The sequence below is a fragment of the Syngnathus leptorhynchus genome, unplaced genomic scaffold (genome assembly GCF_054491065.1).
Source record: "Syngnathus leptorhynchus isolate UIUO unplaced genomic scaffold, UIUO_Slep HiC_scaffold_45, whole genome shotgun sequence".
NCBI classification, from domain to species: Eukaryota; Metazoa; Chordata; class Actinopteri; order Syngnathiformes; family Syngnathidae; genus Syngnathus; species Syngnathus leptorhynchus.
Window position 1 is genome coordinate 347,207 of NW_028232012.1, and position 19,546 is coordinate 366,752.

Genomic DNA, 19,546 nt, shown 5'->3' on the forward strand with positions numbered 1-19,546 from the left:
TGGCTTCAGAGCTCCATAGCACCATAGCTCCATACCTCCAGAGCTCCAGGGCTCCATAGCTCCATACCTCCAGAGCTCCATACCTCCAGAGCTCCATACCTCCAGAGCTCCATAGCACCAGAGCTCCATGGCTTCAGAGCTCCATAGCACCATAGCTCCATACCTCCAGAGCTCCAGGGCTCCATAGCTCCATACCTCCAGAGCTCCATACCTCCAGAGCTCCATACCTCCAGAGCTCCAGAGCTCCATAGCACCAGAGCTCCATGGCTTCAGAGCTCCATAGCACCATAGCTCCATACCTCCAGAGCTCCAGGGCTCCATAGCTCCATACCTCCAGAGCTCCATACCTCCAGAGCTCCAGAGCTCCATAGCACCAGAGCTCCATGGCTTCAGAGCTCCATAGCACCATAGCTCCATACCTCCAGAGCTCCAGGGCTCCATAGCTCCATACCTCCATAGCTCCATAGCACCAGAGCTCCATAGCTCCATAGCACCAGAGCTCCATGGCTTCAGAGCTCCATAGCACCATAGCTCCATACCTCCAGAGCTCCAGGGCTCCAAAGCTCCATACCTCCAGAGCTCCATACCTCCAGAGCTCCATACCTCCAGAGCTCCATAGCTCCATAGCACCAGAGCTCCATAGCTCCATAGCACCAGAGCTCCATAGCACCATAGCTCCATAGCACCAGAGCTCCATAGCTCCATAGCACCAGAGCTCCATAGCTCCATAGCACCAGAGCTCCATAGCTCCATAGCACCAGAGCTCCATACTTCCAGAGCTCCATAGCTCCATAGCTCCATAGCACCAGAGCTCCATAGCTCCATAGCACCAGAGCTCCATAGCTCCATAGCACCAGAGCTCCATACTTCCATAGCTCCATAGCTCCATACCTCCAGAGCTCCATAGCTCCATACCTCCAGAGCTCCATAGCTCCAGAGCTCCATAGCTCCATAGCACCAGAGCTCCATAGCTCCATAGCACCAGAGCTCCATACTTCCATAGCTCCAGGGCTCCATAGCTCCAGGGCTCCATAGCTCCATACCTCCAGAGCTCCATAGCTCCATACCTCCAGAGCTCCATAGCTCCATACTTCCAGAGCTCCATAGCTCCATAGCACCAGAGCTCCATAGCTCCATAGCACCAGAGCTCCATAGCTCCATAGCACCAGAGCTCCATAGCTCCATAGCACCAGAGCTCCATAGCTCCATAGCTCCAGGGCTCCATAGCTCCATAGCTCCAGGGCTCCATAGCTCCAGGGCTCCAGGGCTCCATAGCTCCATACCTCCAGAGCTCCATAGCTCCATACTTCCAGAGCTCCATAGCTCCATAGCTCCATACTTCCATAGCTCCATAGCTCCATACTTCCATAGCACCAGAGCTCCATACCTCCAGAGCTCCATAGCTCCAGCCTGGGTGGCTGGTGGCTCCATAGCTCCATACTTCCATAGCTCCAGTCAGAGAGTTGGCGAAAATTGCACTAAGTGCGAAAGCCCATTCATTTACAACGGCGTGTCCACAAGGCGGCGACATTTCCCCGTTACCGGTGGCTGCGCGGCGGGTGAGTGACAGAGCTTATCCGAGCGGCTGGAACTCTGCGCCGGCGTGGTCGAGCGTGAGGCCTCGGCCCTTTGGCTGCCTGGTACCTAAAACACTTCCATTGATCCAGCCACGGAGGGTGCTGGCTGGTGGCTCCATACCTCCATAGCTCCATAGCACCAGAGTTCCATAGCTCCATAGCACCAGAGCTCCATGGCTTCAGAGCTCCATAGCACCATAGCTCCATACCTCCAGAGCTCCAGGGCTCCATAGCTCCATACCTCCAGAGCTCCATAGCACCAGAGCTCCATGGCTTCAGAGCTCCATAGCACCATAGCTCCATACCTCCAGAGCTCCAGGGCTCCATAGCTCCATACCTCCAGAGCTCCATACCTCCAGAGCTCCATACCTCCAGAGCTTCATAGCACCAGAGCTCCATGGCTTCAGAGCTCCATAGCACCATAGCTCCATACCTCCAGAGCTCCAGGGCTCCATAGCTCCATACCTCCAGAGCTCCATACCTCCAGAGCTCCATACCTCCAGAGCTCCAGAGCTCCATAGCACCAGAGCTCCATGGCTTCAGAGCTCCATAGCACCATAGCTCCATACCTCCAGAGCTCCAGGGCTCCATAGCTCCATACCTCCAGAGCTCCATACCTCCAGAGCTCCAGAGCTCCATAGCACCAGAGCTCCATGGCTTCAGAGCTCCATAGCACCATAGCTCCATACCTCCAGAGCTCCAGGGCTCCATAGCTCCATACCTCCAGAGCTCCATACCTCCAGAGCTCCATACCTCCAGAGCTCCATAGCTCCATAGCACCAGAGCTCCATAGCTCCATAGCACCAGAGCTCCATAGCACCAGAGCTCCATAGCACCAGAGCTCCATAGCTCCATAGCACCAGAGCTCCATAGCTCCATAGCACCAGAGCTCCATAGCTCCATAGCACCAGAGCTCCATACTTCCAGAGCTCCATAGCTCCATAGCTCCATAGCACCAGAGCTCCATAGCTCCATAGCACCAGAGCTCCATGGCTTCAGAGCTCCATAGCACCATAGCTCCATACCTCCAGAGCTCCAGGGCTCCATAGCTCCATACCTCCAGAGCTCCATACCTCCAGAGCTCCATACCTCCAGAGCTCCATAGCACCAGAGCTCCATAGCTCCATAGCACCAGAGCTCCATAGCACCAGAGCTCCATAGCACCAGAGCTCCATAGCTCCATAGCACCAGAGCTCCATAGCTCCATAGCACCAGAGCTCCATACTTCCAGAGCTCCATAGCTCCATAGCTCCATAGCACCAGAGCTCCATAGCTCCATAGCACCAGAGCTCCATAGCTCCATAGCACCAGAGCTCCATACTTCCATAGCTCCATAGCTCCATACCTCCAGAGCTCCATAGCTCCATAGCTCCATACCTCCAGAGCTCCATAGCTCCAGAGCTCCATAGCTCCATAGCTCCATAGCACCAGAGCTCCATAGCTCCATAGCACCAGAGCTCCATACTTCCATAGCTCCAGGGCTCCATAGCTCCAGGGCTCCATACCTCCAGAGCTCCATAGCTCCATACTTCCAGAGCTCCATAGCTCCATACTTCCATAGCTCCATACTTCCATACCTCCATAGCTCCATACTTCCATAGCACCAGAGCTCCATACTTCCATAGCACCAGAGCTCCATACCTCCAGAGCTCCAGAGCTCCAGCCTGGGTGGCTGGTGGCTCCATAGCTCCATACTTCCATAGCTCTAAGTCAGAGAGTTGGCGAAAATTGCACTAAGTGCGAAAGCCCATTCATTTACAACGGCGTGTCCACAAGGCGGCGACATTTCCCCGTTACCGGTGGCTGCGCGGCGGGTGAGTGACAGAGCTTATCCGAGCGGCTGGAACTCTGCGCCGGCGTGGTCGAGCGTGAGGCCTCGGCCCTTTGGCTGCCTGGTACCTAAAACACTTCCATTGATCCAGCCACGGAGGGTGCTGGCTGGTGGCTCCATACCTCCATAGCTCCATAGCACCAGAGCTCCATAGCTCCATAGCACCAGAGCTCCATGGCTTCAGAGCTCCATAGCACCATAGCTCCATACCTCCAGAGCTCCAGGGCTCCATAGCTCCATACCTCCAGAGCTCCATACCTCCAGAGCTCCATACCTCCAGAGCTCCATAGCACCAGAGCTCCATGGCTTCAGAGCTCCATAGCACCATAGCTCCATACCTCCAGAGCTCCAGGGCTCCATAGCTCCATACCTCCAGAGCTCCATACCTCCAGAGCTCCATACCTCCAGAGCTCCAGAGCTCCATAGCACCAGAGCTCCATGGCTTCAGAGCTCCATAGCACCATAGCTCCATACCTCCAGAGCTCCAGGGCTCCATAGCTCCATACCTCCAGAGCTCCATACCTCCAGAGCTCCAGAGCTCCATAGCACCAGAGCTCCATGGCTTCAGAGCTCCATAGCACCATAGCTCCATACCTCCAGAGCTCCAGGGCTCCATAGCTCCATACCTCCAGAGCTCCATACCTCCAGAGCTCCAGAGCTCCATAGCACCAGAGCTCCATGGCTTCAGAGCTCCATAGCACCATAGCTCCATACCTCCAGAGCTCCAGGGCTCCAAAGCTCCATACCTCCAGAGCTCCATACCTCCAGAGCTCCATACCTCCAGAGCTCCATAGCTCCATAGCACCAGAGCTCCATAGCTCCATAGCACCAGAGCTCCATAGCACCAGAGCTCCATAGCACCAGAGCTCCATAGCTCCATAGCACCAGAGCTCCATAGCTCCATAGCACCAGAGCTCCATAGCTCCATAGCACCAGAGCTCCATACTTCCAGAGCTCCATAGCTCCATAGCTCCATAGCACCAGAGCTCCATAGCTCCATAGCACCAGAGCTCCATAGCTCCATAGCACCAGAGCTCCATACTTCCATAGCTCCATAGCTCCATACCTCCAGAGCTCCATAGCTCCATAGCTCCATACCTCCAGAGCTCCATAGCTCCAGAGCTCCATAGCTCCATAGCACCAGAGCTCCATAGCTCCATAGCACCAGAGCTCCATACTTCCATAGCTCCAGGGCTCCATAGCTCCAGGGCTCCATAGCTCCATACCTCCAGAGCTCCATAGCTCCATACTTCCAGAGCTCCATAGCTCCATAGCACCAGAGCTCCATAGCTCCATAGCACCAGAGCTCCATAGCTCCATAGCACCAGAGCTCCATAGCTCCATAGCACCAGAGCTCCATAGCTCCATAGCTCCAGGGCTCCATAGCTCCATAGCTCCAGGGCTCCATAGCTCCATAGCTCCAGGGCTCCATAGCTCCATAGCTCCATACCTCCAGAGCTCCATACCTCCAGAGCTCCATACCTCCATAGCACCAGAGCTCCATAGCTCCAGGGCTCCAGGGCTCCATAGCTCCATACCTCCAGAGCTCCATAGCTCCATACTTCCAGAGCTCCATAGCTCCATAGCTCCATACTTCCATAGCTCCATAGCTCCATACTTCCATAGCACCTGAGCTCCATACCTCCAGAGCTCCATAGCTCCAGCCTGGGTGGCTGGTGGCTCCATAGCTCCATACTTCCATAGCTCTAAGTCAGAGAGTTGGCGAAAATTGCACTAAGTGCGAAAGCCCATTCATTTACAACGGCGTGTCCGCCAGGCGGCGACATTTCCCCGTTACCGGTGGCTGCGCGGCGGGTGAGTGACAGAGCTTATCCGAGCGGCTGGAACTCTGCGCCGGCGTGGTCGAGCGTGAGGCCTCGGCCCTTTGGCTGCCTGGTACCTAAAACACTTCCATTGATCCAGCCACGGAGGGTGCTGGCTGGTGGCTCCATACCTCCATAGCTCCATAGCACCAGAGCTCCATAGCTCCATAGCACCAGAGCTCCATGGCTTCAGAGCTCCATAGCACCATAGCTCCATACCTCCAGAGCTCCAGGGCTCCATAGCTCCATACCTCCAGAGCTCCATACCTCCAGAGCTCCATACCTCCAGAGCTCCATAGCACCAGAGCTCCATGGCTTCAGAGCTCCATAGCACCATAGCTCCATACCTCCAGAGCTCCAGGGCTCCATAGCTCCATACCTCCAGAGCTCCATACCTCCAGAGCTCCATAGCACCAGAGCTCCATGGCTTCAGAGCTCCATAGCACCATAGCTCCATACCTCCAGAGCTCCAGGGCTCCATAGCTCCATACCTCCAGAGCTCCATACCTCCAGAGCTCCATACCTCCAGAGCTCCATAGCACCAGAGCTCCATGGCTTCAGAGCTCCATAGCACCATAGCTCCATACCTCCAGAGCTCCAGGGCTCCATAGCTCCATACCTCCAGAGCTCCATACCTCCAGAGCTCCAGAGCTCCATAGCACCAGAGCTCCATGGCTTCAGAGCTCCATAGCACCATAGCTCCATACCTCCAGAGCTCCAGGGCTCCATAGCTCCATACCTCCAGAGCTCCATACCTCCAGAGCTCCATACCTCCAGAGCTCCATAGCTCCATAGCACCAGAGCTCCATAGCTCCATAGCACCAGAGCTCCATAGCACCAGAGCTCCATAGCACCAGAGCTCCATAGCTCCATAGCACCAGAGCTCCATAGCTCCATAGCACCAGAGCTCCATAGCTCCATAGCACCAGAGCTCCATACTTCCAGAGCTCCATAGCTCCATAGCTCCATAGCACCAGAGCTCCATAGCTCCATAGCACCAGAGCTCCATGGCTTCAGAGCTCCATAGCACCATAGCTCCATACCTCCAGAGCTCCAGGGCTCCATAGCTCCATACCTCCAGAGCTCCATACCTCCAGAGCTCCATACCTCCAGAGCTCCATAGCACCAGAGCTCCATAGCTCCATAGCACCAGAGCTCCATAGCACCAGAGCTCCATAGCACCAGAGCTCCATAGCTCCATAGCACCAGAGCTCCATAGCTCCATAGCACCAGAGCTCCATACTTCCAGAGCTCCATAGCTCCATAGCTCCATAGCACCAGAGCTCCATAGCTCCATAGCACCAGAGCTCCATAGCTCCATAGCACCAGAGCTCCATACTTCCATAGCTCCATAGCTCCATACCTCCAGAGCTCCATAGCTCCATAGCTCCATACCTCCAGAGCTCCATAGCTCCAGAGCTCCATAGCTCCATAGCTCCATAGCACCAGAGCTCCATAGCTCCATAGCACCAGAGCTCCATACTTCCATAGCTCCAGGGCTCCATAGCTCCAGGGCTCCATACCTCCAGAGCTCCATAGCTCCATACTTCCAGAGCTCCATAGCTCCATACTTCCATAGCTCCATACTTCCATACCTCCATAGCTCCATACTTCCATAGCACCAGAGCTCCATACTTCCATAGCACCAGAGCTCCATACCTCCAGAGCTCCAGAGCTCCAGCCTGGGTGGCTGGTGGCTCCATAGCTCCATACTTCCATAGCTCTAAGTCAGAGAGTTGGCGAAAATTGCACTAAGTGCGAAAGCCCATTCATTTACAACGGCGTGTCCACAAGGCGGCGACATTTCCCCGTTACCGGTGGCTGCGCGGCGGGTGAGTGACAGAGCTTATCCGAGCGGCTGGAACTCTGCGCCGGCGTGGTCGAGCGTGAGGCCTCGGCCCTTTGGCTGCCTGGTACCTAAAACACTTCCATTGATCCAGCCACGGAGGGTGCTGGCTGGTGGCTCCATACCTCCATAGCTCCATAGCACCAGAGCTCCATAGCTCCATAGCACCAGAGCTCCATGGCTTCAGAGCTCCATAGCACCATAGCTCCATACCTCCAGAGCTCCAGGGCTCCATAGCTCAGTACCTCCAGAGCTCCATACCTCCAGAGCTCCATAGCACCAGAGCTCCATGGCTTCAGAGCTCCATAGCACCATAGCTCCATACCTCCAGAGCTCCAGGGCTCCATAGCTCCATACCTCCAGAGCTCCATACCTCCAGAGCTCCATACCTCCAGAGCTCCATAGCACCAGAGCTCCATGGCTTCAGAGCTCCATAGCACCATAGCTCCATACCTCCAGAGCTCCAGGGCTCCATAGCTCCATACCTCCAGAGCTCCATACCTCCAGAGCTCCATACCTCCAGAGCTCCATAGCACCAGAGCTCCATGGCTTCAGAGCTCCATAGCACCATAGCTCCATACCTCCAGAGCTCCAGGGCTCCATAGCTCCATACCTCCAGAGCTCCATACCTCCAGAGCTCCATACCTCCAGAGCTCCAGAGCTCCATAGCACCAGAGCTCCATGGCTTCAGAGCTCCATAGCACCATAGCTCCATACCTCCAGAGCTCCAGGGCTCCATAGCTCCATACCTCCAGAGCTCCAGAGCTCCATAGCACCAGAGCTCCATGGCTTCAGAGCTCCATAGCACCATAGCTCCATACCTCCAGAGCTCCAGGGCTCCATAGCTCCATACCTCCAGAGCTCCATACCTCCAGAGCTCCAGAGCTCCATAGCACCAGAGCTCCATGGCTTCAGAGCTCCATAGCACCATAGCTCCATACCTCCAGAGCTCCAGGGCTCCAAAGCTCCATACCTCCAGAGCTCCATACCTCCAGAGCTCCATACCTCCAGAGCTCCATAGCTCCATAGCACCAGAGCTCCATAGCTCCATAGCACCAGAGCTCCATAGCACCAGAACTCCATAGCACCAGAGCTCCATAGCTCCATAGCACCAGAGCTCCATAGCTCCATAGCACCAGAGCTCCATAGCTCCATAGCACCAGAGCTCCATACTTCCAGAGCTCCATAGCTCCATAGCTCCATAGCACCAGAGCTCCATAGCTCCATAGCACCAGAGCTCCATAGCTCCATAGCACCAGAGCTCCATACTTCCATAGCTCCATAGCTCCATACCTCCGGAGCTCTGAAGCCATGGAGCTCTGGTGCTATGGAGCTCTGGAGCTCTGGAGGTATGGAGCTCTGGAGGTATGGAGCTATGGAGCCCTGGAGCTCTGGAGGTATGGAGCTATGGTGCTATGGAGCTCTGAAGCCATGGAGCTCTGGTGCTATGGAGCTCTGGAGCTCTGGAGGTATGGAGCTCTGGAGGTATGGAGCTATGGAGCCCTGGAGCTCTGGAGGTATGGAGCTATGGTGCTATGGAGCTCTGAAGCCATGGAGCTCTGGTGCTATGGAGCTCTGGAGCTCTGGAGGTATGGAGCTCTGGAGGTATGGAGCTCTGGAGGTATGGAGCTATGGAGCCCTGGAGCTCTGGAGGTATGGAGCTATGGTGCTATGGAGCTCTGACGCCATGGAGCTCTGGTGCTATGGAGCTCTGGAGGTATGGAGCTCTGGAGGTATGGAGCTCTGGAGGTATGGAGCTATGGAGCCCTGGAGCTCTGGAGGTATGGAGCTATGGTGCTATGGAGCTCTGAAGCCATGGAGCTCTGGTGCTATGGAGCTCTGGAGGTATGGAGCTCTGGAGGTATGGAGCTCTGGAGGTATGGAGCTATGGAGCCCTGGAGCTCTGGAGGTATGGAGCTATGGTGCTATGGAGCTCTGAAGCCATGGAGCTCTGGTGCTATGGAGCTCTGGAGGTATGGAGCTCTGGAGGTATGGAGCTCTGGAGGTATGGAGCTATGGAGCCCTGGAGCTCTGGAGGTATGGAGCTATGGTGCTATGGAGCTCTGAAGCCATGGAGCTCTGGTGCTATGGAGCTATGGAGCTCTGGTGCTATGGAGCTATGGAGGTATGGAGCCACCAGCCAGCACCCTCCGTGGCTGGATCAATGGAAGTGTTTTAGGTACCAGGCAGCCAAAGGGCCGAGGCCTCACGCTCGACCACGCCGGCGCAGAGTTCCAGCCGCTCGGATAAGCTCTGTCACTCACCCGCCGCGCAGCCACCGGTAACGGGGAAATGTCGCCGCCTTGTGGACACGCCGTTGTAAATGAATGGGCTTTCGCACTTAGTGCAATTTTCGCCAACTCTCTGACTTAGAGCTATGGAAGTATGGAGCTATGGAGCCACCAGCCACCCAGGCTGGAGCTCTGGAGCTCTGGAGGTATGGAGCTCTGGTGCTATGGAAGTATGGAGCTCTGGTGCTATGGAAGTATGGAGCTATGGAGGTATGGAAGTATGGAGCTATGGAAGTATGGAGCTATGGAGCTCTGGAAGTATGGAGCTATGGAGCTCTGGAGGTATGGAGCCCTGGAGCTATGGAGCCCTGGAGCTATGGAAGTATGGAGCTCTGGTGCTATGGAGCTATGGAGCTCTGGTGCTATGGAGCTATGGAGCTCTGGAGCTATGGAGCTCTGGAGGTATGGAGCTATGGAGCTATGGAGCTCTGGAGGTATGGAGCTATGGAGCTATGGAAGTATGGAGCTCTGGTGCTATGGAGCTATGGAGCTCTGGTGCTATGGAGCTATGGAGCTCTGGTGCTATGGAGCTATGGAGCTATGGAGCTCTGGAAGTATGGAGCTCTGGTGCTATGGAGCTATGGAGCTCTGGTGCTATGGAGCTATGGAGCTCTGGTGCTATGGAGTTCTGGTGCTATGGAGCTCTGGTGCTATGGAGCTATGGAGCTCTGGTGCTATGGAGCTCTGGAGGTATGGAGCTCTGGAGGTATGGAGCTCTGGAGGTATGGAGCTATGGAGCCCTGGAGCTCTGGAGGTATGGAGCTATGGTGCTATGGAGCTCTGAAGCCATGGAGCTCTGGTGCTATGGAGCTATGGAGCTCTGGTGCTATGGAGCTATGGAGCTATGGAGCTCTGGAAGTATGGAGCTCTGGTGCTATGGAGCTATGGAGCTCTGGTGCTATGGAGCTATGGAGCTCTGGTGCTATGGAGCTATGGAGCTCTGGTGCTATGGAGCTCTGGTGCTATGGAGCTCTGGTGCTATGGAGCTATGGAGCTCTGGTGCTATGGAGCTATGGAGCTCTGGAGGTATGGAGCTCTGGAGGTATGGAGCTCTGGAGGTATGGAGCTATGGAGCCCTGGAGCTCTGGAGGTATGGAGCTATGGTGCTATGGAGCTCTGAAGCCATGGAGCTCTGGTGCTATGGAGCTCTGGAGCTCTGGAGGTATGGAGCTCTGGAGGTATGGAGCTATGGAGCCCTGGAGCTCTGGAGGTATGGAGCTATGGAGCTCTGAAGCCATGGAGCTCTGGTGCTATGGAGCTCTGGAGCTCTGGAGGTATGGAGCTCTGGAGGTATGGAGCTCTGGAGGTATGGAGCTATGGAGCCCTGGAGCTCTGGAGGTATGGAGCTATGGTGCTATGGAGCTCTGAAGCCATGGAGCTCTGGTGCTATGGAGCTCTGGAGGTATGGAGCTCTGGAGGTATGGAGCTCTGGAGGTATGGAGCTATGGAGCCCTGGAGCTCTGGAGGTATGGAGCTATGGTGCTATGGAGCTCTGAAGCCATGGAGCTCTGGTGCTATGGAGCTCTGGAGGTATGGAGCTCTGGAGGTATGGAGCTCTGGAGGTATGGAGCTATGGAGCCCTGGAGCTCTGGAGGTATGGAGCTATGGTGCTATGGAGCTCTGAAGCCATGGAGCTCTGGTGCTATGGAGCTATGGAGCTCTGGTGCTATGGAGCTATGGAGGTATGGAGCCACCAGCCAGCACCCTCCGTGGCTGGATCAATGGAAGTGTTTTAGGTACCAGGCAGCCAAAGGGCCGAGGCCTCACGCTCGACCACGCCGGCGCAGAGTTCCAGCCGCTCGGATAAGCTCTGTCACTCACCCGCCGCGCAGCCACCGGTAACGGGGAAATGTCGCCGCCTGGCGGACACGCCGTTGTAAATGAATGGGCTTTCGCACTTAGTGCAATTTTCGCCAACTCTCTGACTTAGAGCTATGGAAGTATGGAGCTATGGAGCCACCAGCCACCCAGGCTGGAGCTATGGAGCTCTGGAGGTATGGAGCTCAGGTGCTATGGAAGTATGGAGCTATGGAGCTATGGAAGTATGGAGCTATGGAGCTATGGAGCTCTGGAAGTATGGAGCTATGGAGCTCTGGAGGTATGGAGCTATGGAGCCCTGGAGCTATGGAGCTCTGGTGCTATGGAGGTAAGGAGCTCTGGAGGTATGGAGCTCTGGAGGTATGGAGCTATGGAGCCCTGGAGCTATGGAGCTATGGAGCCCTGGAGCTATGGAGCCCTGGAGCTATGGAGCTATGGAGCTCTGGTGCTATGGAGCTATGGAGCTCTGGTGCTATGGAGCTATGGAGCTCTGGTGCTATGGAGCTATGGAGCTCTGGTGCTATGGAGCTATGGAGCTCTGGAAGTATGGAGCTATGGAGCTCTGGAGGTATGGAGCTATGGAGCCCTGGAGCTATGGAGCCCTGGAGCTATGGAAGTATGGAGCTCTGGTGCTATGGAGCTATGGAGCTCTGGTGCTATGGAGCTATGGAGCTCTGGAGCTATGGAGCTCTGGAGGTATGGAGCTATGGAGCTATGGAGCTCTGGAGGTATGGAGCTATGGAGCTATGGAAGTATGGAGCTCTGGTGCTATGGAGCTATGGAGCTCTGGTGCTATGGAGCTATGGAGCTCTGGTGCTATGGAGCTATGGAGCTCTGGAAGTATGGAGCTCTGGTGCTATGGAGCTATGGAGCTCTGGTGCTATGGAGCTATGGAGCTCTGGTGCTATGGAGCTATGGAGCTCTGGTGCTATGGAGCTCTGGTGCTATGGAGCTCTGGTGCTATGGAGCTATGGAGCTCTGGTGCTATGGAGCTATGGAGCTCTGGAGGTATGGAGCTCTGGAGGTATGGAGCTCTGGAGGTATGGAGCTTTGGAGCCCTGGAGCTCTGGAGGTATGGAGCTATGGTGCTATGGAGCTCTGAAGCCATGGAGCTCTGGTGCTATGGAGCTCTGGAGCTCTGGAGGTATGGAGCTCTGGAGGTATGGAGCTATGGAGCCCTGGAGCTCTGGAGGTATGGAGCTATGGTGCTATGGAGCTCTGAAGCCATGGAGCTCTGGTGCTATGGAGCTCTGGAGCTCTGGAGGTATGGAGCTCTGGAGGTATGGAGCTATGGAGCCCTGGAGCTCTGGAGGTATGGAGCTATGGTGCTATGGAGCTCTGAAGCCATGGAGCTCTGGTGCTATGGAGCTCTGGAGCTCTGGAGGTATGGAGCTCTGGAGGTATGGAGCTCTGGAGGTATGGAGCTATGGAGCCCTGGAGCTCTGGAGGTATGGAGCTATGGTGCTATGGAGCTCTGACGCCATGGAGCTCTGGTGCTATGGAGCTCTGGAGGTATAGAGCTCTGGAGGTATGGAGCTCTGGAGGTATGGAGCTATGGAGCCCTGGAGCTCTGGAGGTATGGAGCTATGGTGCTATGGAGCTCTGAAGCCATGGAGCTCTGGTGCTATGGAGCTCTGGAGGTATGGAGCTCTGGAGGTATGGAGCTCTGGAGGTATGGAGCTATGGAGCCCTGGAGCTCTGGAGGTATGGAGCTATGGTGCTATGGAGCTCTGAAGCCATGGAGCTCTGGTGCTATGGAGCTCTGGAGGTATGGAGCTCTGGAGGTATGGAGCTCTGGAGGTATGGAGCTATGGAGCCCTGGAGCTCTGGAGGTATGGAGCTATGGTGCTATGGAGCTCTGAAGCCATGGAGCTCTGGTGCTATGGAGCTATGGAGCTCTGGTGCTATGGAGCTATGGAGGTATGGAGCCACCAGCCAGCACCCTCCGTGGCTGGATCAATGGAAGTGTTTTAGGTACCAGGCAGCCAAAGGGCCGAGGCCTCACGCTCGACCACGCCGGCGCAGAGTTCCAGCCGCTCGGATAAGCTCTGTCACTCACCCGCCGCGCAGCCACCGGTAACGGGGAAATGTCGCCGCCTTGTGGACACGCCGTTGTAAATGAATGGGCTTTCGCACTTAGTGCAATTTTCGCCAACTCTCTGACTTAGAGCTATGGAAGTATGGAGCTATGGAGCCACCAGCCACCCAGGCTGGAGCTCTGGAGCTCTGGAGGTATGGAGCTCTGGTGCTATGGAAGTATGGAGCTCTGGTGCTATGAGCTCCATAGCTCCATAGCTCCATACCTCCAGAGCTCCATAGCTCCAGAGCTCCATAGCTCCATAGCACCAGAGCTCCATAGCTCCATAGCACCAGAGCTCCATACTTCCATAGCTCCAGGGCTCCATAGCTCCAGGGCTCCATAGCTCCATACCTCCAGAGCTCCATAGCTCCATACTTCCAGAGCTCCATAGCTCCATAGCACCAGAGCTCCATAGCTCCATAGCACCAGAGCTCCATAGCTCCATAGCACCAGAGCTCCATAGCTCCATAGCACCAGAGCTCCATAGCTCCATAGCTCCAGGGCTCCATAGCTCCATAGCTCCAGGGCTCCATAGCTCCATAGCTCCAGGGCTCCATAGCTCCATAGCTCCATACCTCCAGAGCTCCATACCTCCAGAGCTCCATACCTCCATAGCACCAGAGCTCCATAGCTCCAGGGCTCCAGGGCTCCATAGCTCCATACCTCCAGAGCTCCATAGCTCCATACTTCCAGAGCTCCATAGCTCCATAGCTCCATACTTCCATAGCTCCATAGCTCCATACTTCCATAGCACCTGAGCTCCATACCTCCAGAGCTCCATAGCTCCAGCCTGGGTGGCTGGTGGCTCCATAGCTCCATACTTCCATAGCTCTAAGTCAGAGAGTTGGCGAAAATTGCACTAAGTGCGAAAGCCCATTCATTTACAACGGCGTGTCCGCCAGGCGGCGACATTTCCCTGTTACCGGTGGCTGCGCGGCGGGTGAGTGACAGAGCTTATCCGAGCGGCTGGAACTCTGCGCCGGCGTGGTCGAGCGTGAGGCCTCGGCCCTTTGACTGCCTGGTACCTAAAACACTTCCATTGATCCAGCCACGGAGGGTGCTGGCTGGTGGCTCCATACCTCCATAGCTCCATAGCACCAGAGCTCCATAGCTCCATAGCACCAGAGCTCCATGGCTTCAGAGCTCCATAGCACCATAGCTCCATACCTCCAGAGCTCCAGGGCTCCATAGCTCCATACCTCCAGAGCTCCATACCTCCAGAGCTCCATACCTCCAGAGCTCCATAGCACCATAGCTCCATGGCTTCAGAGCTCCATAGCACCATAGCTCCATACCTCCAGAGCTCCAGGGCTCCATAGCTCCATACCTCCAGAGCTCCATACCTCCAAAGCTCCATACCTCCAGAGCTCCATAGCACCAGAGCTCCATGGCTTCAGAGCTCCATAGCACCATAGCTCCATACCTCCAGAGCTCCAGGGCTCCATAGCTCCATACCTCCAGAGCTCCATACCGCCAGAGCTCCATACCTCCAGAGCTCCAGAGCTCCATAGCACCAGAGCTCCATGGCTTCAGAGCTCCATAGCACCATAGCTCCATACCTCCAGAGCTCCAGGGCTCCATAGCTCCATACCTCCAGAGCTCCATACCTCCAGAGCTCCAGAGCTCCATAGCACCAGAGCTCCATGGCTTCAGAGCTCCATAGCACCATAGCTCCATACCTCCAGAGCTCCAGGGCTCCATAGCTCCATACCTCCAGAGCTCCATACCTCCAGAGCTCCATACCTCCAGAGCTCCATAGCACCAGAGCTCCATGGCTTCAGAGCTCCATAGCACCATAGCTCCATACCTCCAGAGCTCCAGGGCTCCATAGCTCCATACCTCCAGAGCTCCATACCTCCAGAGCTCCATACCTCCAGAGCTCCATAGTACCAGAGCTCCATGGCTTCAGAGCTCCATAGCACCATAGCTCCATACCTCCAGAGCTCCAGGGCTCCATAGCTCCATACCTCCAGAGCTCCATACCTCCAGAGCTCCATACCTCCAGAGCTCCAGAGCTCCATAGCACCAGAGCTCCATGGCTTCAGAGCTCCATAGCTCCATACCTCCAGAGCTCCAGGGCTCCATAGCTCCATACCTCCAGAGCTCCATACCTCCAGAGCTCCAGAGCTCCATAGCACCAGAGCTCCATGGCTTCAGAGCTCCATAGCACCATAGCTCCATACCTCCAGAGCTCCAGGGCTCCATAGCTCCATACCTCCAGAGCTCCATACCTCCAGAGCTCCATACCTCCAGAGCTCCATAGCTCCATAGCACCAGAGCTCCATAGCTCCATAGCACCAGAGCTCCATAGCACCAGAGCTCCATAGCACCAGAGCTCCATAGCTCCATAGCACCAGAGCTCCATAGCTCCATAGCACCAGAGCTCCATACTTCCAGAGCTCCATAGCTCCATAGCTCCATAGCACCAGAGCTCCATAGCTCCATAGCTCCATACTTCCAGAGCTCCATAGCTCCATACTTCCATAGCTCCATACTACCATACCTCCATAGCTCCATACTTCCATAGCACCAGAGCTCCATACTTCCATAGCACCAGAGCTCCATACCTCCAGAGCTCCAGAGCTCCAGCCTGGGTGGCTGGTGGCTCCATAGCTCCATACTTCCATAGCTCTAAGTCAGAGAGTTGGCGAAAATTGCACTAAGTGCGAAAGCCCATTCATTTACAACGGCGTGTCCACAAGGCGGCGACATTTCCCCGTTACCGGTGGCTGCGCGGCGGGTGAGTGACAGAGCTTATCCGAGCGGCTGGAACTCTGCGCCGGCGTGGTCGAGCGTGAGGCCTCGGCCCTTTGGCTGCCTGGTACCTAAAACACTTCCATTGATCCAGCCACGGAGGGTGCTGGCTGGTGGCTCCATACCTCCATAGCTCCATAGCACCAGAGCTCCATAGCTCCATAGCACCAGAGCTCCATGGCTTCAGAGCTCCATAGCACCATAGCTCCATACCTCCAGAGCTCCAGGGCTCCAAAGCTCCATACCTCCAGAGCTCCATACCTCCAGAGCTCCATACCTCCAGAGCTCCATAGCTCCATAGCACCAGAGCTCCATAGCTCCATAGCACCAGAGCTCCATAGCACCATAGCTCCATAGCACCAGAGCTCCATAGCTCCATAGCACCAGAGCTCCATAGCTCCATAGCACCAGAGCTCCATAGCTCCATAGCACCAGAGCTCCATACTTCCAGAGCTCCATAGCTCCATAGCTCCATAGCACCAGAGCTCCATAGCTCCATAGCACCAGAGCTCCATAGCTCCATAGCACCAGAGCTCCATACTTCCATAGCTCCATAGCTCCATACCTCCAGAGCTCCATAGCTCCATACCTCCAGAGCTCCATAGCTCCAGAGCTCCATAGCTCCATAGCACCAGAGCTCCATAGCTCCATAGCACCAGAGCTCCATACTTCCATAGCTCCAGGGCTCCATAGCTCCAGGGCTCCATAGCTCCATACCTCCAGAGCTCCATAGCTCCATACCTCCATAGCTCCATAGCTCCATACTTCCAGAGCTCCATAGCTCCATAGCACCAGAGCTCCATAGCTCCATAGCACCAGAGCTCCATAGCTCCATAGCACCAGAGCTCCATAGCTCCATAGCACCAGAGCTCCATAGCTCCATAGCTCCAGGGCTCCATAGCTCCATAGCTCCAGGGCTCCATAGCTCCATAGCTCCAGGGCTCCATAGCTCCAGGGCTCCAGGGCTCCATAGCTCCATACCTCCAGAGCTCCATAGCTCCATACTTCCAGAGCTCCATAGCTCCATAGCTCCATACTTCCATAGCTCCATAGCTCCATACTTCCATAGCACCAGAGCTCCATACCTCCAGAGCTCCATAGCTCCAGCCTGGGTGGCTGGTGGCTCCATAGCTCCATACTTCCATAGCTCCAGTCAGAGAGTTGGCGAAAATTGCACTAAGTGCGAAAGCCCATTCATTTACAACGGCGTGTCCACAAGGCGGCGACATTTCCCCGTTACCGGTGGCTGCGCGGCGGGTGAGTGACAGAGCTTATCCGAGCGGCTGGAACTTTGCGCCGGCGTGGTCGAGCGTGAGGCCTCGGCCCTTTGGCTGCCTGGTACCTAAAACACTTCCATTGATCCAGCCACGGAGGGTGCTGGCTGGTGGCTCCATACCTCCATAGCTCCATAGCACCAGAGCTCCATAGCTCCATAGCACCAGAGCTCCATGGCTTCAGAGCTCCATAGCACCATAGCTCCATACCTCCAGAGCTCCAGGGCTCCATAGCTCCATACCTCCAGAGCTCCATACCTCCAGAGCTCCATACCTCCAGAGCTCCATAGCACCAGAGCTCCATGGCTTCAGAGCTCCATAGCACCATAGCTCCATACCTCCAGAGCTCCAGGGCTCCATAGCTCCATACCTCCAGAGCTCCATACCTCCAGAGCTCCATACCTCCAGAGCTCCATAGCACCAGAGCTCCATGGCTTCAGAGCTCCATAGCACCATAGCTCCATACCTCCAGAGCTCCAGGGCTCCATAGCTCCATACCTCCAGAGCTCCATACCTCCAGAGCTCCATACCTCCAGAGCTCCAGAGCTCCATAGCACCAGAGCTCCATGGCTTCAGAGCTCCATAGCACCATAACTCCATACCTCCAGAGCTCCAGGGCTCCATAGCTCCATACCTCCAGAGCTCCATACCTCCAGAGCTCCAGAGCTCCATAGCACCAGAGCTCCATGGCTTCAGAGCTCCATAGCACCATAGCTCCATACCTCCAGAGCTCCAGGGCTCCATAGCTCCATACCTCCAGAGCTCCATACCTCCAGAGCTCCATACCTCCAGAGCTCCATAGCTCCATAGCACCAGAGCTCCATAGCTCCATAGCACCAGAGCTCCATAGCACCAGAGCTCCATAGCACCAGAGCTCCATAGCTCCATAGCACCAGAGCTCCATAGCTCCATAGCACCAGAGCTCCATAGCTCCATAGCACCAGAGCTCCATACTTCCAGAGCTCCATAGCTCCATAGCTCCATAGCACCAGAGCTCCATAGCTCCATAGCACCAGAGCTCCATGGCTTCAGAGCTCCATAGCACCATAGCTCCATACCTCCAGAGCTCCAGGGCTCCATAGCTCCATACCTCCAGAGCTCCATACCTCCAGAGCTCCATACCTCCAGAGCTCCATAGCACCAGAGCTCCATAGCTCCATAGCACCAGAGCTCCATAGCACCAGAGCTCCATAGCACCAGAGCTCCATAGCTCCATAGCACCAGAGCTCCATAGCTCCATAGCACCAGAGCTCCATACTTCCAGAGCTCCATAGCTCCATAGCTCCATAGCACCAGAGCTCCATAGCTCCATAGCACCAGAGCTCCATAGCTCCATAGCACCAGAGCTCCATACTTCCATAGCTCCATAGCTCCATACCTCCAGAGCTCCATAGCTCTATAGCTCCATACCTCCAGAGCTCCATAGCTCCAGAGCTCCATAGCTCCATAGCTCCATAGCACCAGAGCTCCATAGCTCCATAGCACCAGAGCTCCATACTTCCATAGCTCCAGGGCTCCATAGCTCCAGGGCTCCATACCTCCAGAGCTCCATAGCTCCATACTTCCAGAGCTCCATAGCTCCATACTTCCATAGCTCCATACTTCCATACCTCCATAGCTCCATACTTCCATAGCACCAGAGCTCCATACTTCCATAGCACCAGAGCTCCATACCTCCAGAGCTCCAGAGCTCCAGCCTGGGTGGCTGGTGGCTCCATAGCTCCATACTTCCATAGCTCTAAGTCAGAGAGTTGGCGAAAATTGCACTAAGTGCGAAAGCCCATTCATTTACAACGGCGTGTCCACAAGGCGGCGACATTTCCCCGTTACCGGTGGCTGCGCGGCGGGTGAGTGACAGAGCTTATCCGAGCGGCTGGAACTCTGCGCCGGCGTGGTCGAGCGTGAGGCCTCGGCCCTTTGGCTGCCTGGTACCTAAAACACTTCCATTGATCCAGCCACGGAGGGTGCTGGCTGGTGGCTCCATACCTCCATAGCTCCATAGCACCAGAGCTCCATAGCTCCATAGCACCAGAGCTCCATGGCTTCAGAGCTCCATAGCACCATAGCTCCATACCTCCAGAGCTCCAGGGCTCCATAGCTCCATACCTCCAGAGCTCCATACCTCCAGAGCTCCATACCTCCAGAGCTCCATAGCACCAGAGCTCCATGGCTTCAGAGCTCCATAGCACCATAGCTCCATACCTCCAGAGCTCCAGGGCTCCATAGCTCCATACCTCCAGAGCTCCATACCT